This window comes from Bombina bombina, chromosome 1 (assembly GCF_027579735.1).
Source record: "Bombina bombina isolate aBomBom1 chromosome 1, aBomBom1.pri, whole genome shotgun sequence".
NCBI lineage: Eukaryota > Metazoa > Chordata > Amphibia > Anura > Bombinatoridae > Bombina > Bombina bombina.
The window spans coordinates 420510884-420523448 of NC_069499.1; the positions used below are offsets into that span (position 1 = coordinate 420510884).

General features: G+C 42.7%; 1 protein-coding gene across 4 annotated transcripts in view; it reads right to left on the minus strand.

The window, feature by feature from the left end:
• The window catches only part of RBMS1 (RNA binding motif single stranded interacting protein 1), a 285859-nt gene that overhangs the window by 136820 nt on the left and 136474 nt on the right, over positions 1-12565 (minus strand). The gene's annotated exons all lie outside the window — the stretch shown is intronic.

Sequence of the window (12565 nt, forward strand, 5' to 3'; positions counted from 1 at the left end):
ATGTTTACACTATTATGGGATATGAGGAAATAGCTTTTTGTGTATTCACATTTATGCTTTTTACAGTTGAGAAAAACTGCAAGGCAAATGACAACAAAGCAAAAAGATAAATATTGTGTTAAAAAAAGCTAGAACATGATAGGGAAAACAAATACAATAATGAGGACACTATACAGATCTAAAATGCCGTAACCATAAAGGAGATGTAGTGACATGATATGAAACACTACCTGGAAAAGAAAGGGGATTATGGGAAAAAAATGTCAGGATTGCTGGTGGTGTGATTTATTAAGGTTGCAAATCCAATTAATTGTCAACCTATATAAAACTGTATTATATTAGCTATATTTAGCTAAAAGCAAGGGATTTTTTTTGGCAGGTTAATATTTAAAAGACCATTAAATACAGCAGAATTGCATAATTAACATGTGCATAATAAAAAGACAATGCAATAACACGTACTATGAATTTAAAATAAGCAGTAGAATTTTTTTTCTAATAAATGTATTTTCCCCTCCATTTGTTGGCTCCCTGTATCACCTGACGCCTATCAGCCAATCACAAACTAGTATACGTATGCACAGTGAACTTGTGCACATGCTCAGTAGGAGTGTTTATATAAAAAGACTGTGTAAAACTTGATAATGGAAATAAATTGGAAAACTGCATGCTTTATCTGATTAAATAGAGCGCTATTCAAGACTAGCGAAATTATAGTATCTCTCTCTTTTCTCTCTATAGCACAAATATGCTTTTTTAGAGTTACATTGCAAGAAAGGGAAGCAAAATAAATAAATAAAAATGATATCGCGTTTTCAAAAAAATATATTTTTATTACATATAATGAAACTTTTTGGGCTATATAACGTGTGGAGTGGTAATTACCCCTCAGGCTTGCACAAATTGAAAGTAAAGAGCAGAAGTTATCAAAACTCCCTAACTTAACACCCCCTTATTTACCCCAAAAAAGACTAACCTTACTTTAAAAAACAAAAAAACCTAACTTCTTTTAAAAAAAAACAACAAAAATAAACTACCTGAAAAAGTAAAAAAACTAACCTTGCCTTTAAAAAAAACAAAAAAACATAACATTACTTTTTTTTTTAAAAGTAACTATCATTACAAAAAATTAAAAAACTACCTTTACAAAAAACAAATTATCAGAAATAAAAAAACATAAATTATGCTTACCAGATAATTTCCTTTCCTTCTGTATGAGGAGAATCCACGGCTTCATTCCTTACTTGTGGGAAAAACAGAACCTGGCCACCACGTGGAGGCAAAGACACCCCAGCAAAAAGACTTAAATACCTCCCCAACTTCTCTCATATCCCAGTCATTCTGCCAAGGGAACAAGAAACAGTAGGAGAAATATTAGGGTATAAATGGCGCCAGAAAAAAAATAAAAAATTTAGGTCCACCCTTCAGGAAATACGGACGAAGGCCGTGGACTCTCCGTTTACAGAAGGAAAGGAAATTATCTGGTAAGCATAATTTATTTTTTCCTTCTTAATATGAGGAGAGTCCACGGCTTCATTCCTTACTTGTGGGAAACATATACCCAAACTCCAGAGGACACTGAATGAACGGGAGGGCAAAAAAGAAAACTGACCCTATTCTGAGGGCACCACAGCCTGCAAAACCTTTCTCCCAACAGCTGCTTCAGTCGAAGAAAAAACAACAAACTTGTAAAATTTAGAAAAAGTATGTAAGGAGGACCAGGTATCCGCCTTACAAATCTGATCCATAGAGGCCTCGTTTTTAAAGGCCCAAGAGGAAGCCACTGCTCTAGTAGAATGAGCCATAATCCTCTGAGGAGGTTTATGTCCTGCTGTCTCATAAGCTAAGCGGATAACACTCCTTAACCAAAAAGATAAGGAAATCAAAGAGACCTTCTGACCCTTACGCTTCCTGGAATAGACAACAAACAAGGAAGAAGTTTGTCTAAAATCCTTAGTAGCCTAAAGATAGAACTTCAAGGTACGAACCACGTCCAAATTATGAAGCAAACGTTCCTTCGAAGATGAAGGATTGGGACACAAGGAAGGAAGCACAATCTCTTGATTGATGTTGCAGCCTGACACGACCTTAGGAAGAAAACCTAACTTAGTACGTAGGACAGTCTTATCAGAATGGAGCACCAGATAAGGAGGCTCACATTGCAAGGCAGCAATCTCAGATACTCTGCACGCAGAAGCAATAGCCAGTAGAAAAAGAACCTTCAAGGACAACAATTTAATGTCAACTTCATGTACAGGCTAAAACGGAGCCCGTTGCAAAACCTTAAGAACAAGACTCCAAAAAGGTCTGATCCTAGTCAGAGCCTTAACAAAGGACTGTACATCCGCGAGCCCCTTGTGCAGTAAAACAGACATGGCTGAATCTGTCCCCGCAGGGAACTGGCAGAAAGGCCCTTCTCCAGTCCATCCTGGAGAAATGATAGGATCCTGGCAACCTTAACTTTATGCCAGGAATTTCCACACTCTTCACACCAGAATAAGTAGGTCCTCCACACCTTATGATAGATGCGACGAGTAACTGCTTTACGAGCTTGGATGAGAGTATCAATAACTCTCTCAGAAAAACCTCTCTTGGCTAGGTCTAAGCGTTCAATCTCCACGCAGTCAGCCTCAGAGAATCTAGATTTTAATGAACAAAAGGACCTTGTTACAGCAGATCCCTGCGACAAGGTAACTTCCACGGAGGAGATGATGACATCCCCACCAGATCCGCGAACCACATCCTTCGCGGTCCCGATGGAGCAATCAGTATCACTGATACCTGCTCCTGCTTGATGTGGGCAAGTACACGAGGAAGGAGTGGTAACGGTGGGAAGAGGTAAATTAGACTGTCCCTTCAGGGCACTGCTAATGTATCTATAAGCTCCGTCTAAGGATCCCTGGAACTCGACCCATATCTGGGTAGCTTGGTATTGAGACGGGACGCCATGAGATTTATCGCTGGCATCCCCCACCAGTTGCATATCTCTGCAAACACCTAGGGATGGAGAGACCAATCCCACGGATGAAAGTATTGTCTGCTGAGAAAATCCGCTTCCCAGTTGTCCACACCCGGAATGTAGATTGCCGACAGCGAACAGCTGTGGGCCTCCGCCCACTCCAGAATCCGAGATACTTCTTTCATTGCTAGGGAGCTTCTCGTTCCCCACTGGTGGTTGATGTAAGCCACCGAGGTCATATTGTCTGATTGGAATCTGATAAACTGGGATGAACCCAGAAGGGGCCAGAATATTGATCGGGAGCATTCCTCCTGGGTCCAAAGGCCCTGTGCCTTCTTGGCACACCAAACAGCTCCCCATCCTGATAGACTGATAGTCCGTAGTCACAATCTCCCAGGATGGTCTTCAGAAGGATGTCCCTGGAGAGAGCCACCAAGAGAGTTGTCCAGAGAAATCTGTTGAGACAGATCCAAATGATTGCCGTTCCAACCTGCAGTCTGAGTCTGAGACGGAACCTGGCAAAGGGAATTATGTCCATGCTGGGCACCATGAGACCAATCACCTCCATACACTGAGCCACAGAGGGCCTTAAGGAGGTCCGGAGGGCAAGACATGCCGAAGCTAGCTTGCAACGTCTCTGGTCTGTTAGAAATATCCTAATGGATATAGAGTCTATTAAGGTACCCAGGAATTCCACCCTGGTGCTTGGTATAAGTGAACTCTTTTCTAGGTTTATCTTCCAATCCATGAGATCGAAGAAGAGATAATATTTTCCAAATGATCCTCCACCAGATGAAAAGATGGTGCTTGTACCAGAATATCGTCGAAGTAGGGAGCTACTGCTATACCCCGGGTTCTGGCAATGGCTAGAAGAGCCCCTAGAACCTTCCGAAAAACACTTGGAGCAGTAGCTATTCCAAAAAGAAGGGCAATGAACTGGAAGTGCTTTTCCAGGAATGCAAACCTTAGCAACTGGAAGTGGTTCTTGTGGATTGGAACATGAAGGTAAGCATCCTTCAGATCTATAGTGGTCATGAACTGTCCTTCCTGAACTAAGAAAAGGATGGACCTTATTGTCTTCATTTTGAACGAGGGGACATTAAGAAATTTGTTTAAGCACTTTAGGTCCAGAATCGAGCGGAAATTTCCCTCCTTCTTTGGGACTACGAAAAGGTTTGAATAGTATCCCAAACCTCTTTCTGCAATAGGCACCGGGACTCCTAAGGAGAACAGATCTTGCACGCACCCCAGAAAGGCTTCCCTCATTTCTAATCTGGAAGAAATCTGCCCTTGGGTAGATGAGACTTGAAACCTATCCTGTATCCCTGAGCTATGACCTCCAGGACCCATAGATCCTGCACGTCCCTTAACCAAGCGTCTGAAAAGAGTGACAGTCTGCCCCTACAGAGATGGATTGGGGGCCGCTGCTTCATGCCGATTTACTCTCAGCTGGCTTCTTGCTCTGCTTGGAATTATTCCAGGACTGAGCCGACTTCCTAGTACTCTTGGTTTGCTCGGGCTTAGCAGAGAACTGCTGTCATTAGGATTTATCAGAACGAAAATAACGAAAATTAGAAACTTGTCCCTTAGACTTGTTCGTTTTATCTTGAAACAAATATCCCATATGTTGAAACATTTTTCTTAGAAGAGTTTCCATCTTTTTATCGATCGGCTCTCTGAAAGACGAGCTAACCTTAAGCGGGATAGTAGTGCGTTTGGCAAGCATGGAGACAGCGCCATCCACCTTAGGGAGGGAACCCCACAACTCCAATTGAGTGTCTGGGACCGGGATTCATTTTTTAAAAGGAAGACAAAGGGGAAAAGTAAGATCCAATTCTGTCCCATTCGTTCTTAATAATGTTCGCCATATTTACAGGCACAGAAAAAGTTAAAAAGGCACTACCCTGTCCTCGTAAACTCGGTCTAATTTAGGAATCAAAGGTTCATCAGGCAGCTTGGCCTCTGGAACCTCTAATGTAGACAGGATTTCCTTTAGAAAAAAACATAAGTGTTCAATCTTAAATCTAAAGGCAGACTCTATTCCAGAACATTCATACTCTGAAGCCTCAGAGTGCAACTCATCCTCGGATAACTGAGACAAAGCAGTAAAATCCAATAAATCACATGATGACCCCGGGGCAGGAGAGCTCTGTTTAACCTTTTGCTTGTGTTTAGCAGGGCGAGGTAAAGCACTGAGGGCCGCAGACACCGCCATTTGTAACTGCGTGGTAAAATATGGCAGTAAAGGGCCCCCTCCAGATGGAGGATTTAAGCGTGCTACAGGAAGCTGCGTGTGTATTAGGAGATGAATCTTGGGTATGTACCTCACAGGACGGCGAGTCATCAGAGGTGGACGGCTCAGTGGTACTAAAAGAGTTAATCTTCTTTGACCGAATAAGTTGTGAAGGCATGTGGAACATAACTGAGAGGGCGGGCATACCAAGGCCTCCTCACAATATAAACAGGTATTACTATTTGGAACAGAGGGAGTACCCTCTAATATATCAGAATCCTCCATAGCTTATAAGCTAATAACAGCAGGACACAGAAAATAAACAATCTTTATTTCTCAAAAACGGCACCTTTATACTCCCAATGGCTGGGGCATTCACCACCTCCTAGACCCAGACATTACAGAGAAAAAAGAATTTATGCTTACCTGATAAATTTCTTTCTTTTGCGATGTATCGAGTCCACAGATTCATCCTAACTTGTGGGATATAGTCCCTCCTGACAGGAAGTAGCAAAAAGAGCACCACAGCAGAGCTGTCTATATAGCTCCCCCCTTAACTCCACCCCCCAGTAATTCGACTGAAAGCCAAGGCAAGGAAGAAAAGGAGAAACTATAAGGTGCAGAGGTGACTGAAGTTTACATAAAAAATACTATCTGTCTTGAATAGACAGGGCGGGCCGTGAACTCGGTACATCGCAAAAGAAAGAAATTTATCAGGTAAGCATAAATTCTGTTTTCTTTTGCAAGATGTACCACGGATTCATCCTAACTTGTGGGATACCAATACCAAAGCTTTAGGACACGGATGAAGGGAGGGACAAGACAGAAACCTAAACGGAAGGCACCACTGCTTGCAAAACCTTTCTCCCAAAAATAGCGTCCGAAGAAGCAAAAGTATCAAATTTGTAAAATTTGGAAAAGGTATGAAGCGAAGACCAAGTCGCAGCCTTACAAATCTGTTCAACAGAAGCATCATTTTTAAAAGCCCATGTGGAAGCCACTGCTCTAGTGGAGTGAGCTGTAATTCTTTCAGGAAGCTGCTGTCCAGCAGTCTCATAAGCCAAACGGATGATGCTTTTCAGCCAAATGGAAAGAGAGGTAGCCGTAGCCTTTTGACCTCTACGCTTTCCAGCATAGACAACAAACAAAGAAGATAATTAGCGAAAATCTTTGGTTGCCTGCAAATAAAACTTCAAGGCACGAACCACATCCAAGTTGTGCAACAGATGGTCCTTCTTAGAAGAAGGATTAGGACACAGAGAAGGAACAACAATTTCCTGATTGATATTCCTGTTAGAAACAACCTTAGGGAGGAACCCAGGTTGGTATGCAAAACCACCTTATCAGCATGGAAAACAAGACAAGGTGAGTCACATTGTAATGCAGATAGTTCAGAAACTCTTCGAGCTAAAGAGATAGCAACTAGAAACAGAACATGCCAAGACAGAAGCTTAATATCTGTGGAATGCATGGGTTCAAATGGAACTCCCTGAAGAACTTTAAGAACTAAATTGAGACTCCATGGCGGAGCAACAGGTTTAAACACAGGCTTAATTCTAACTAAAGCCTGACAAAAAGCCTGAATGTCTGGGACATCTGCCAGATGCTTGTGCAACAGAATAGACAAAGCAGATATCTGTCCTTTTAAGGAACTAGCGGACAATCCTTTCTCCAATCCTTCTTGGAGAAAAGACAAAATCCTAGGAATCCTGATCATACTCCATGAGTAGCCTTTGGATTCACACCAAAAAAGATATTTACGCCATATCTTATGATAGATCTTCCTGGTGACAGGCTTTAGAGCCTGAATCAAGGTATCTATGACCGACTCAGAGAAACCCAGCTTTGATAAAATCAAGCGTTCAATCTCCAAGCAGTCAGTTGCAGAGAAATTAGATTTGGATGCTTGAATGGACCTTGAATCAAAAGGTGCCGTCTCGGTGGCAGAGTCCATGGTGGCAGAGATGACATATCCACCAGGTCTGCATACCAAGTCCTGCGTGGCCACGCAGGCGCTATCAAAATCACTGAAGCTCTCTCCTGTTTGATTCTGGCAATCAGACGTGGAAGGAGAGGGAATGGTGGAAACACATAAGCCAGGTTGAATGACCAGGGTACTGCAAGAGCATCTATCAGTACTGCCTGAGGATCCTTTGACCTGGATCCGTAACGAGAAAGTTTGGCATTCTGACAAGACGCCATCAGATCCAATTCTGGTGTGCCCCATAGCTAAACCAGTTGAGCAAACACCTCCGGATGGAGCTCCCACTCCCCTGGATGAAAAGTCTGACGACTTAGAAAATCTGCCTCCCAGTTCTCCACCCCTGGGATATAGATCACTGATAGATGGCAAGAGTAAGTCTCTGCCCATCGGATTATCCTGGAAACTTCTATCATCGCCAAGGAACTCCTTGTTCCCCCCTGATGATTGATATAAGCTACAGTCGTGATGTTGTCCGACTGAAACCTGATGAATCCGGCCGAAGCCAGCTGAGGCCATGCCTGAAGAGCACTGAATATCGCTCTTAATTCCAGAATATTTATCGGTAGGAGGGCCTCCTCCTGAGTCCACAAACCCTGTGCTTTCAGGGAATTCCAGACTGCACCCCAGCCCAGTAGGCTGGCGTCCGTCGTCACAATAACCCACGCTGGCCTGCGGAAACACATTCCCCTGGACAGGTGATCCTGTGACAACCACCAAAGAAGAGAGTCTCTGGTCTCTTGATCCAGATTTATCTGAGGAGATAAATCAGCATAATCCCCATTCCACTGTTTGAGCATGCATAGTTGCAGTGGTCTGAGATGCAAGCGAGCAAACGGAACTATGTCCATTGCCGCTACCATAAGTCCGATTACCTCCATACACTGAGTCACTGACAGCCGAGGAATGGAATGAAGAGCTCGGCAGGTGGTTAAAATCTTTGATTTCCTAACCTCCATCAGAAATATTTTCATGTCCACCGAATCTATCAGAGTTCCCAGGAATGGAACTCTTGTGAGAGGAATAAGAGAACTCTTTTTCATGTTCACCTTCCACCCATGAGATCTTAGAAAGGCCAACACTAAGTCCGTGTGAGACTTGGTAAGTTAGAAAGTCAACGCTTGAATTAAGATGTCGTCTAGATAAGGCGCCACTGCTATGCCCCTCGGCCTTAGGACCGCCAGAAGGGACCCTAGCACCTTTGTGAAGATTCTTGGCACCGTGGCCAACCCGAAGGGCACCACAGCCTGCAAAACCTTTCTCCCAAGCACCACAGCCTGCAAAACCTTTGTCCAGAAAGGCAAACCTGAGGAACTGGTGATGATCTTTTTGGATAGGAATGTGTAGATACGCATCCTTTAGATCCACGGTAGTCATATATTGACCCTTCTGGATCATTGGTAAAATAGTCCGAATGGTCACCATCTTGAAGGATGGAACTCTTAGGAATTGGTTTAGGATCTTGAGATCTAGAATTGGTCTGAAGGTTCCCTCTTTTTTGGGAACCACAAACAGATTGGAGTAGAAACCTTGCCCCTGTTCTGTTTTCGGAACTGGGCAGATCACTCCCATGGTAAAAAGGTCTTCTACACAGCGTAAGAACGCCTCTCTTTTTGTCTGGTTTACAGACAATTGAGAAAGATGGAACCTCCCCCTTGGAGGAGAATCTTTGAAATCTAGGAGATACCCCTGGGTTACAATTTCTACGGCCCAGGAGTCCTGAACGTCTCTTGCCCAGGCCTGAGCTAAGAGAGAAAGTCTGCCCCCTACTAGATCCGGTCCCAGATCGGGGGCTACCCCTTCAAGCTGTCTTAGTGGCAGCAGCAGGCTTTTTGGCCCGTTTACCCTTGTTCCAAGCCTGGTTAGGTCTCCAGGTTGGCTTGGATTGAACAAAGTTCCCCTCTTGCTTTGCAGCAGGGGAAGAGGAAGCGGGACCACCCTTGAAGTTTCGAAAGGAACGAAAATTATTTTGTTCTGCCTTGTTTTATTTGACTTATCTTGAGGGAGGGCATGACCCTTCCCTCCAGTGATGTCTGAAATGATCTCTGAATAGGGTCTTACCTTTGAAAGGGATGGTCAAAAACTTAGATTTAGATGACACATCAGCTGACCAGGACTTAAGCCATAACGCTCTTCGCGCTAAAATGGCAAAACCTGAATTTTTTGCTGCTAACTTAGCAAGATGAAAAGCGGCGTCTGTAATAAAAGAATTAGCCAACTTAAGGGCCTTAATTCTGTCCAAAATATCATCTAGTGGGGTCTCCATCTGAAGAGCCTCTTCTAGAGCCTCAAACCAAAAAGCAGCTGCAGTGGTTACCGGAACAATGCACGCTATAGGTTGAAGAAGAAAACCCTGATGAACAAAAATTTTCTTTAGGAGACCCTCTAACTTTTTATCCATAGGATCAATAAAAGCACAACTGTCTTCAATAGGTATAGTTGTACGCTTAGCCAGAGTAGAAATAGCTCCCTCCACCTTAGGGACCGTCTGCCATGAGTCCTTTATGGTGTCAGAAATGGGGAACATTTTCTTAAAAACAGGAGGGGGAGCGAACAGAATACTATCCCACTCCTTAGTAACAATGTCCGAAATCCTCTTAGGGACCAGAAAATCATTAGTTTAAACAGGAACCTCTAAATATTTGTCCATTTTACACAATTTCTCTGGAACGACAATAGGGTCACAATCATCCAGAGTAGCTAAAACCTCCCTGAGCAATAAACGGAGGTGCTCTAGCTTAAATTTAAATGCTGTCATATCTGAATCTGTCTGAGGGAACATCTTTCCTGAATCAGAAATCTCTCCCTCAGACAGCAAATCCCTCATCCCTACCTCAGAACATTGTGAGGGAATATCGGATACGGCTACTAAAGCGTCAGAAGGCTCAGCATTTGTTCTTAACCCAGAGCTACTGCGCTTCCCTTGCAACCCTGGCAGTTTAGATAAAACCTCTGTGATGGTAGTATTCATAACTGAAGCCATATCTTGCAAGGTGAAAGAATTAGACGCACTAGAAGTACTTGGCGTCGCTTGTGCGGGCGTAACTGGTTGTGACACTTGGGGAGAACTAGATGGAGAAACCTGATTTACTTCTGTCTGAGAATCATTTAATGCTAAATTCTTATAAGTCAAAATATGCCGTTTGCAATTTATAGACATATCAGTACAATTGGGACACATTCTTAGAGGGGGTTCCACAATGGCTTCTAAACAAATTGAACAATGAGTTTCCTCATTGTCAGACATGTTTAACAGGCTAGTAATTAAGCAAGCAAGCTTGGAAAACACTTTATTTAATGAAAAAAACACAATTTGCAAAAACAGTACTGTACCTTTAAGAGAAAAAAAGGCATACACAAACTGCAAAACAGGTTAAAATTGCTTAAAAAATGCCGAAATTTTAAGACCCACTAAGCTTTAGAAGGATTGCACCACAAGTAACAAAGCAAATGAAAAAAATCGGATTGATAAGTGTCTAAAACCGGTTAAAATCCGCTAAAGCACCTTGCCACAGCTCTGATGTGGCCCTACCTGCCATTAGAAAGCGATAATATGGGGTTTAAAGCTTCAATTAGTCCCTCAGAAGACTCTCAGGACCTCAGGAGAAGTTGCTTGCTGCTTGTAAATGTAGTCTCCGCCCACCTCACTCGATGTTGCTGGGGCCTACACAAAACTAACAAACCCTGCCTGAAAGCCATGTGGATTATAAACAACCCCAAAGAACCCTCAAGCAAATGTCCCATAAAACAGAAAACGTTACTCCCAGACACAAAAACGTTTGTCCCAAATTCACATAACAAACTGAGTTCCCACAAAAAATTAACCCTTTATGCAAGCAAGTTAAAACCTCTGATAACACTAGGATTACTGCTTACCCTTCCTCTAATGGGGACACTGTCAGCCTTTCTGAGTTAACACAGTCTCTGCAGAAAAAATGACTAAACATACCTCATTGCTGTATAGCAAGAACCCGTTCCTCACACTGAAGTTTTCTTGTACTCAGCTCATGTGGGTACAGCAGTGGACCTTAGTTACAAATGCTAAGATCATCATCCTCCAGGCAGAAATCTTCATCTATGTCCTGCCTGAGAGTAAATAGTACAACACCTGTACCATTTAAAAATAACAAACACTTGATTGAAGATAAAATAAAACTAACAGTTTAAACACCTCTTCTCTTTACTCTTCCTGCTTAAAGCCAGCAAAGAGAATGACTGGGGGTGGAGTTAAGGGGGGAGCTATATAGACAGCTCTGCTGTGGTGCTCTCTTTGCTACTTCCTGTCAGGAAGGACAATATCCCACAAGTTAGGATGAATCCGTGGACTCTGTACATCTTGCAAAAGAAATAGCGTCTTCTCCAACAGCCAGCTTGGTCAGGAAAGAGGAAATGAAAGCGAGACCACTCCCGGTCACATGGTGTGCAAGGCAGGACCGCCCCTGCTATGAGAAAAAGCATGTCAAGCTACGCAGCACTCAAAGTGAAAGTAATAACCTGTGCGTTCCAGCCACATAACAAACAGTCTATGAGCCCAATAAAATCTCACACATAAAGCAGCATACAATCAAAGCATCACATTTGATTAATCCCCACTGTTCAATAATCCCCCTCAGGAGATATTAACCAATGATTCTATTAAGATAAAAGGAGCCACACTGTGACCCTGTCTTCTAGCATTTTCAACATATGAAAAAATTTAAAAGATCTTACCAGAATCCATGCTGTGGAACATAAACACAGCCTCTCAAGTGTGACAGTCTTGTAGCATCGCTCCTGACATGGACTTGAGTGAGAAAACAAGCAGGCAGTGAAACTCGTCAACACTGATTGCTTAGGAATTGTTAGCAGGCAGTCTGGATGGGTTTGCAGAAAGACTCTCCCTGCACCTACAGACTCTAACTTTCGTCAATGCTCTCAATGAGAGGCTGACAGGACTACTTAAAACTCCAGTCCCATATCGAAGGGCAGATACCCTTCCTAAGGAACTACTCTGAATCTTCTGACACTTCTCTGCCATCCTCCTGTGACGAAAGGCAAAGAATGACTGGAGGATTGAGAAAGTGGGAGAGATATTTAAGCCTTTGGCAAAGCTGTCTTTGCATTCTCTTGGTGGCCAGGTTCAGTATTTCCCAACAGTAAGGAATGATACCGTGGACTCTCCTTATATTAAGAAAGTTAACACATTTGCATAATGAATTATGAAGATAGATATCTTAGATTTATTTTTCTTCAGTCAAAATGTTTGAACTGATGCTGAACGATTATTGATATAAATGAACATCAATATCTGTGTATGTTATTTCACATATGGTGACCCAGTAAATATAAGAAGGATTCTAAAAACAGAACATCAAAATCTGACGTAAAAGATTAATTGCCTATGTCATAATAT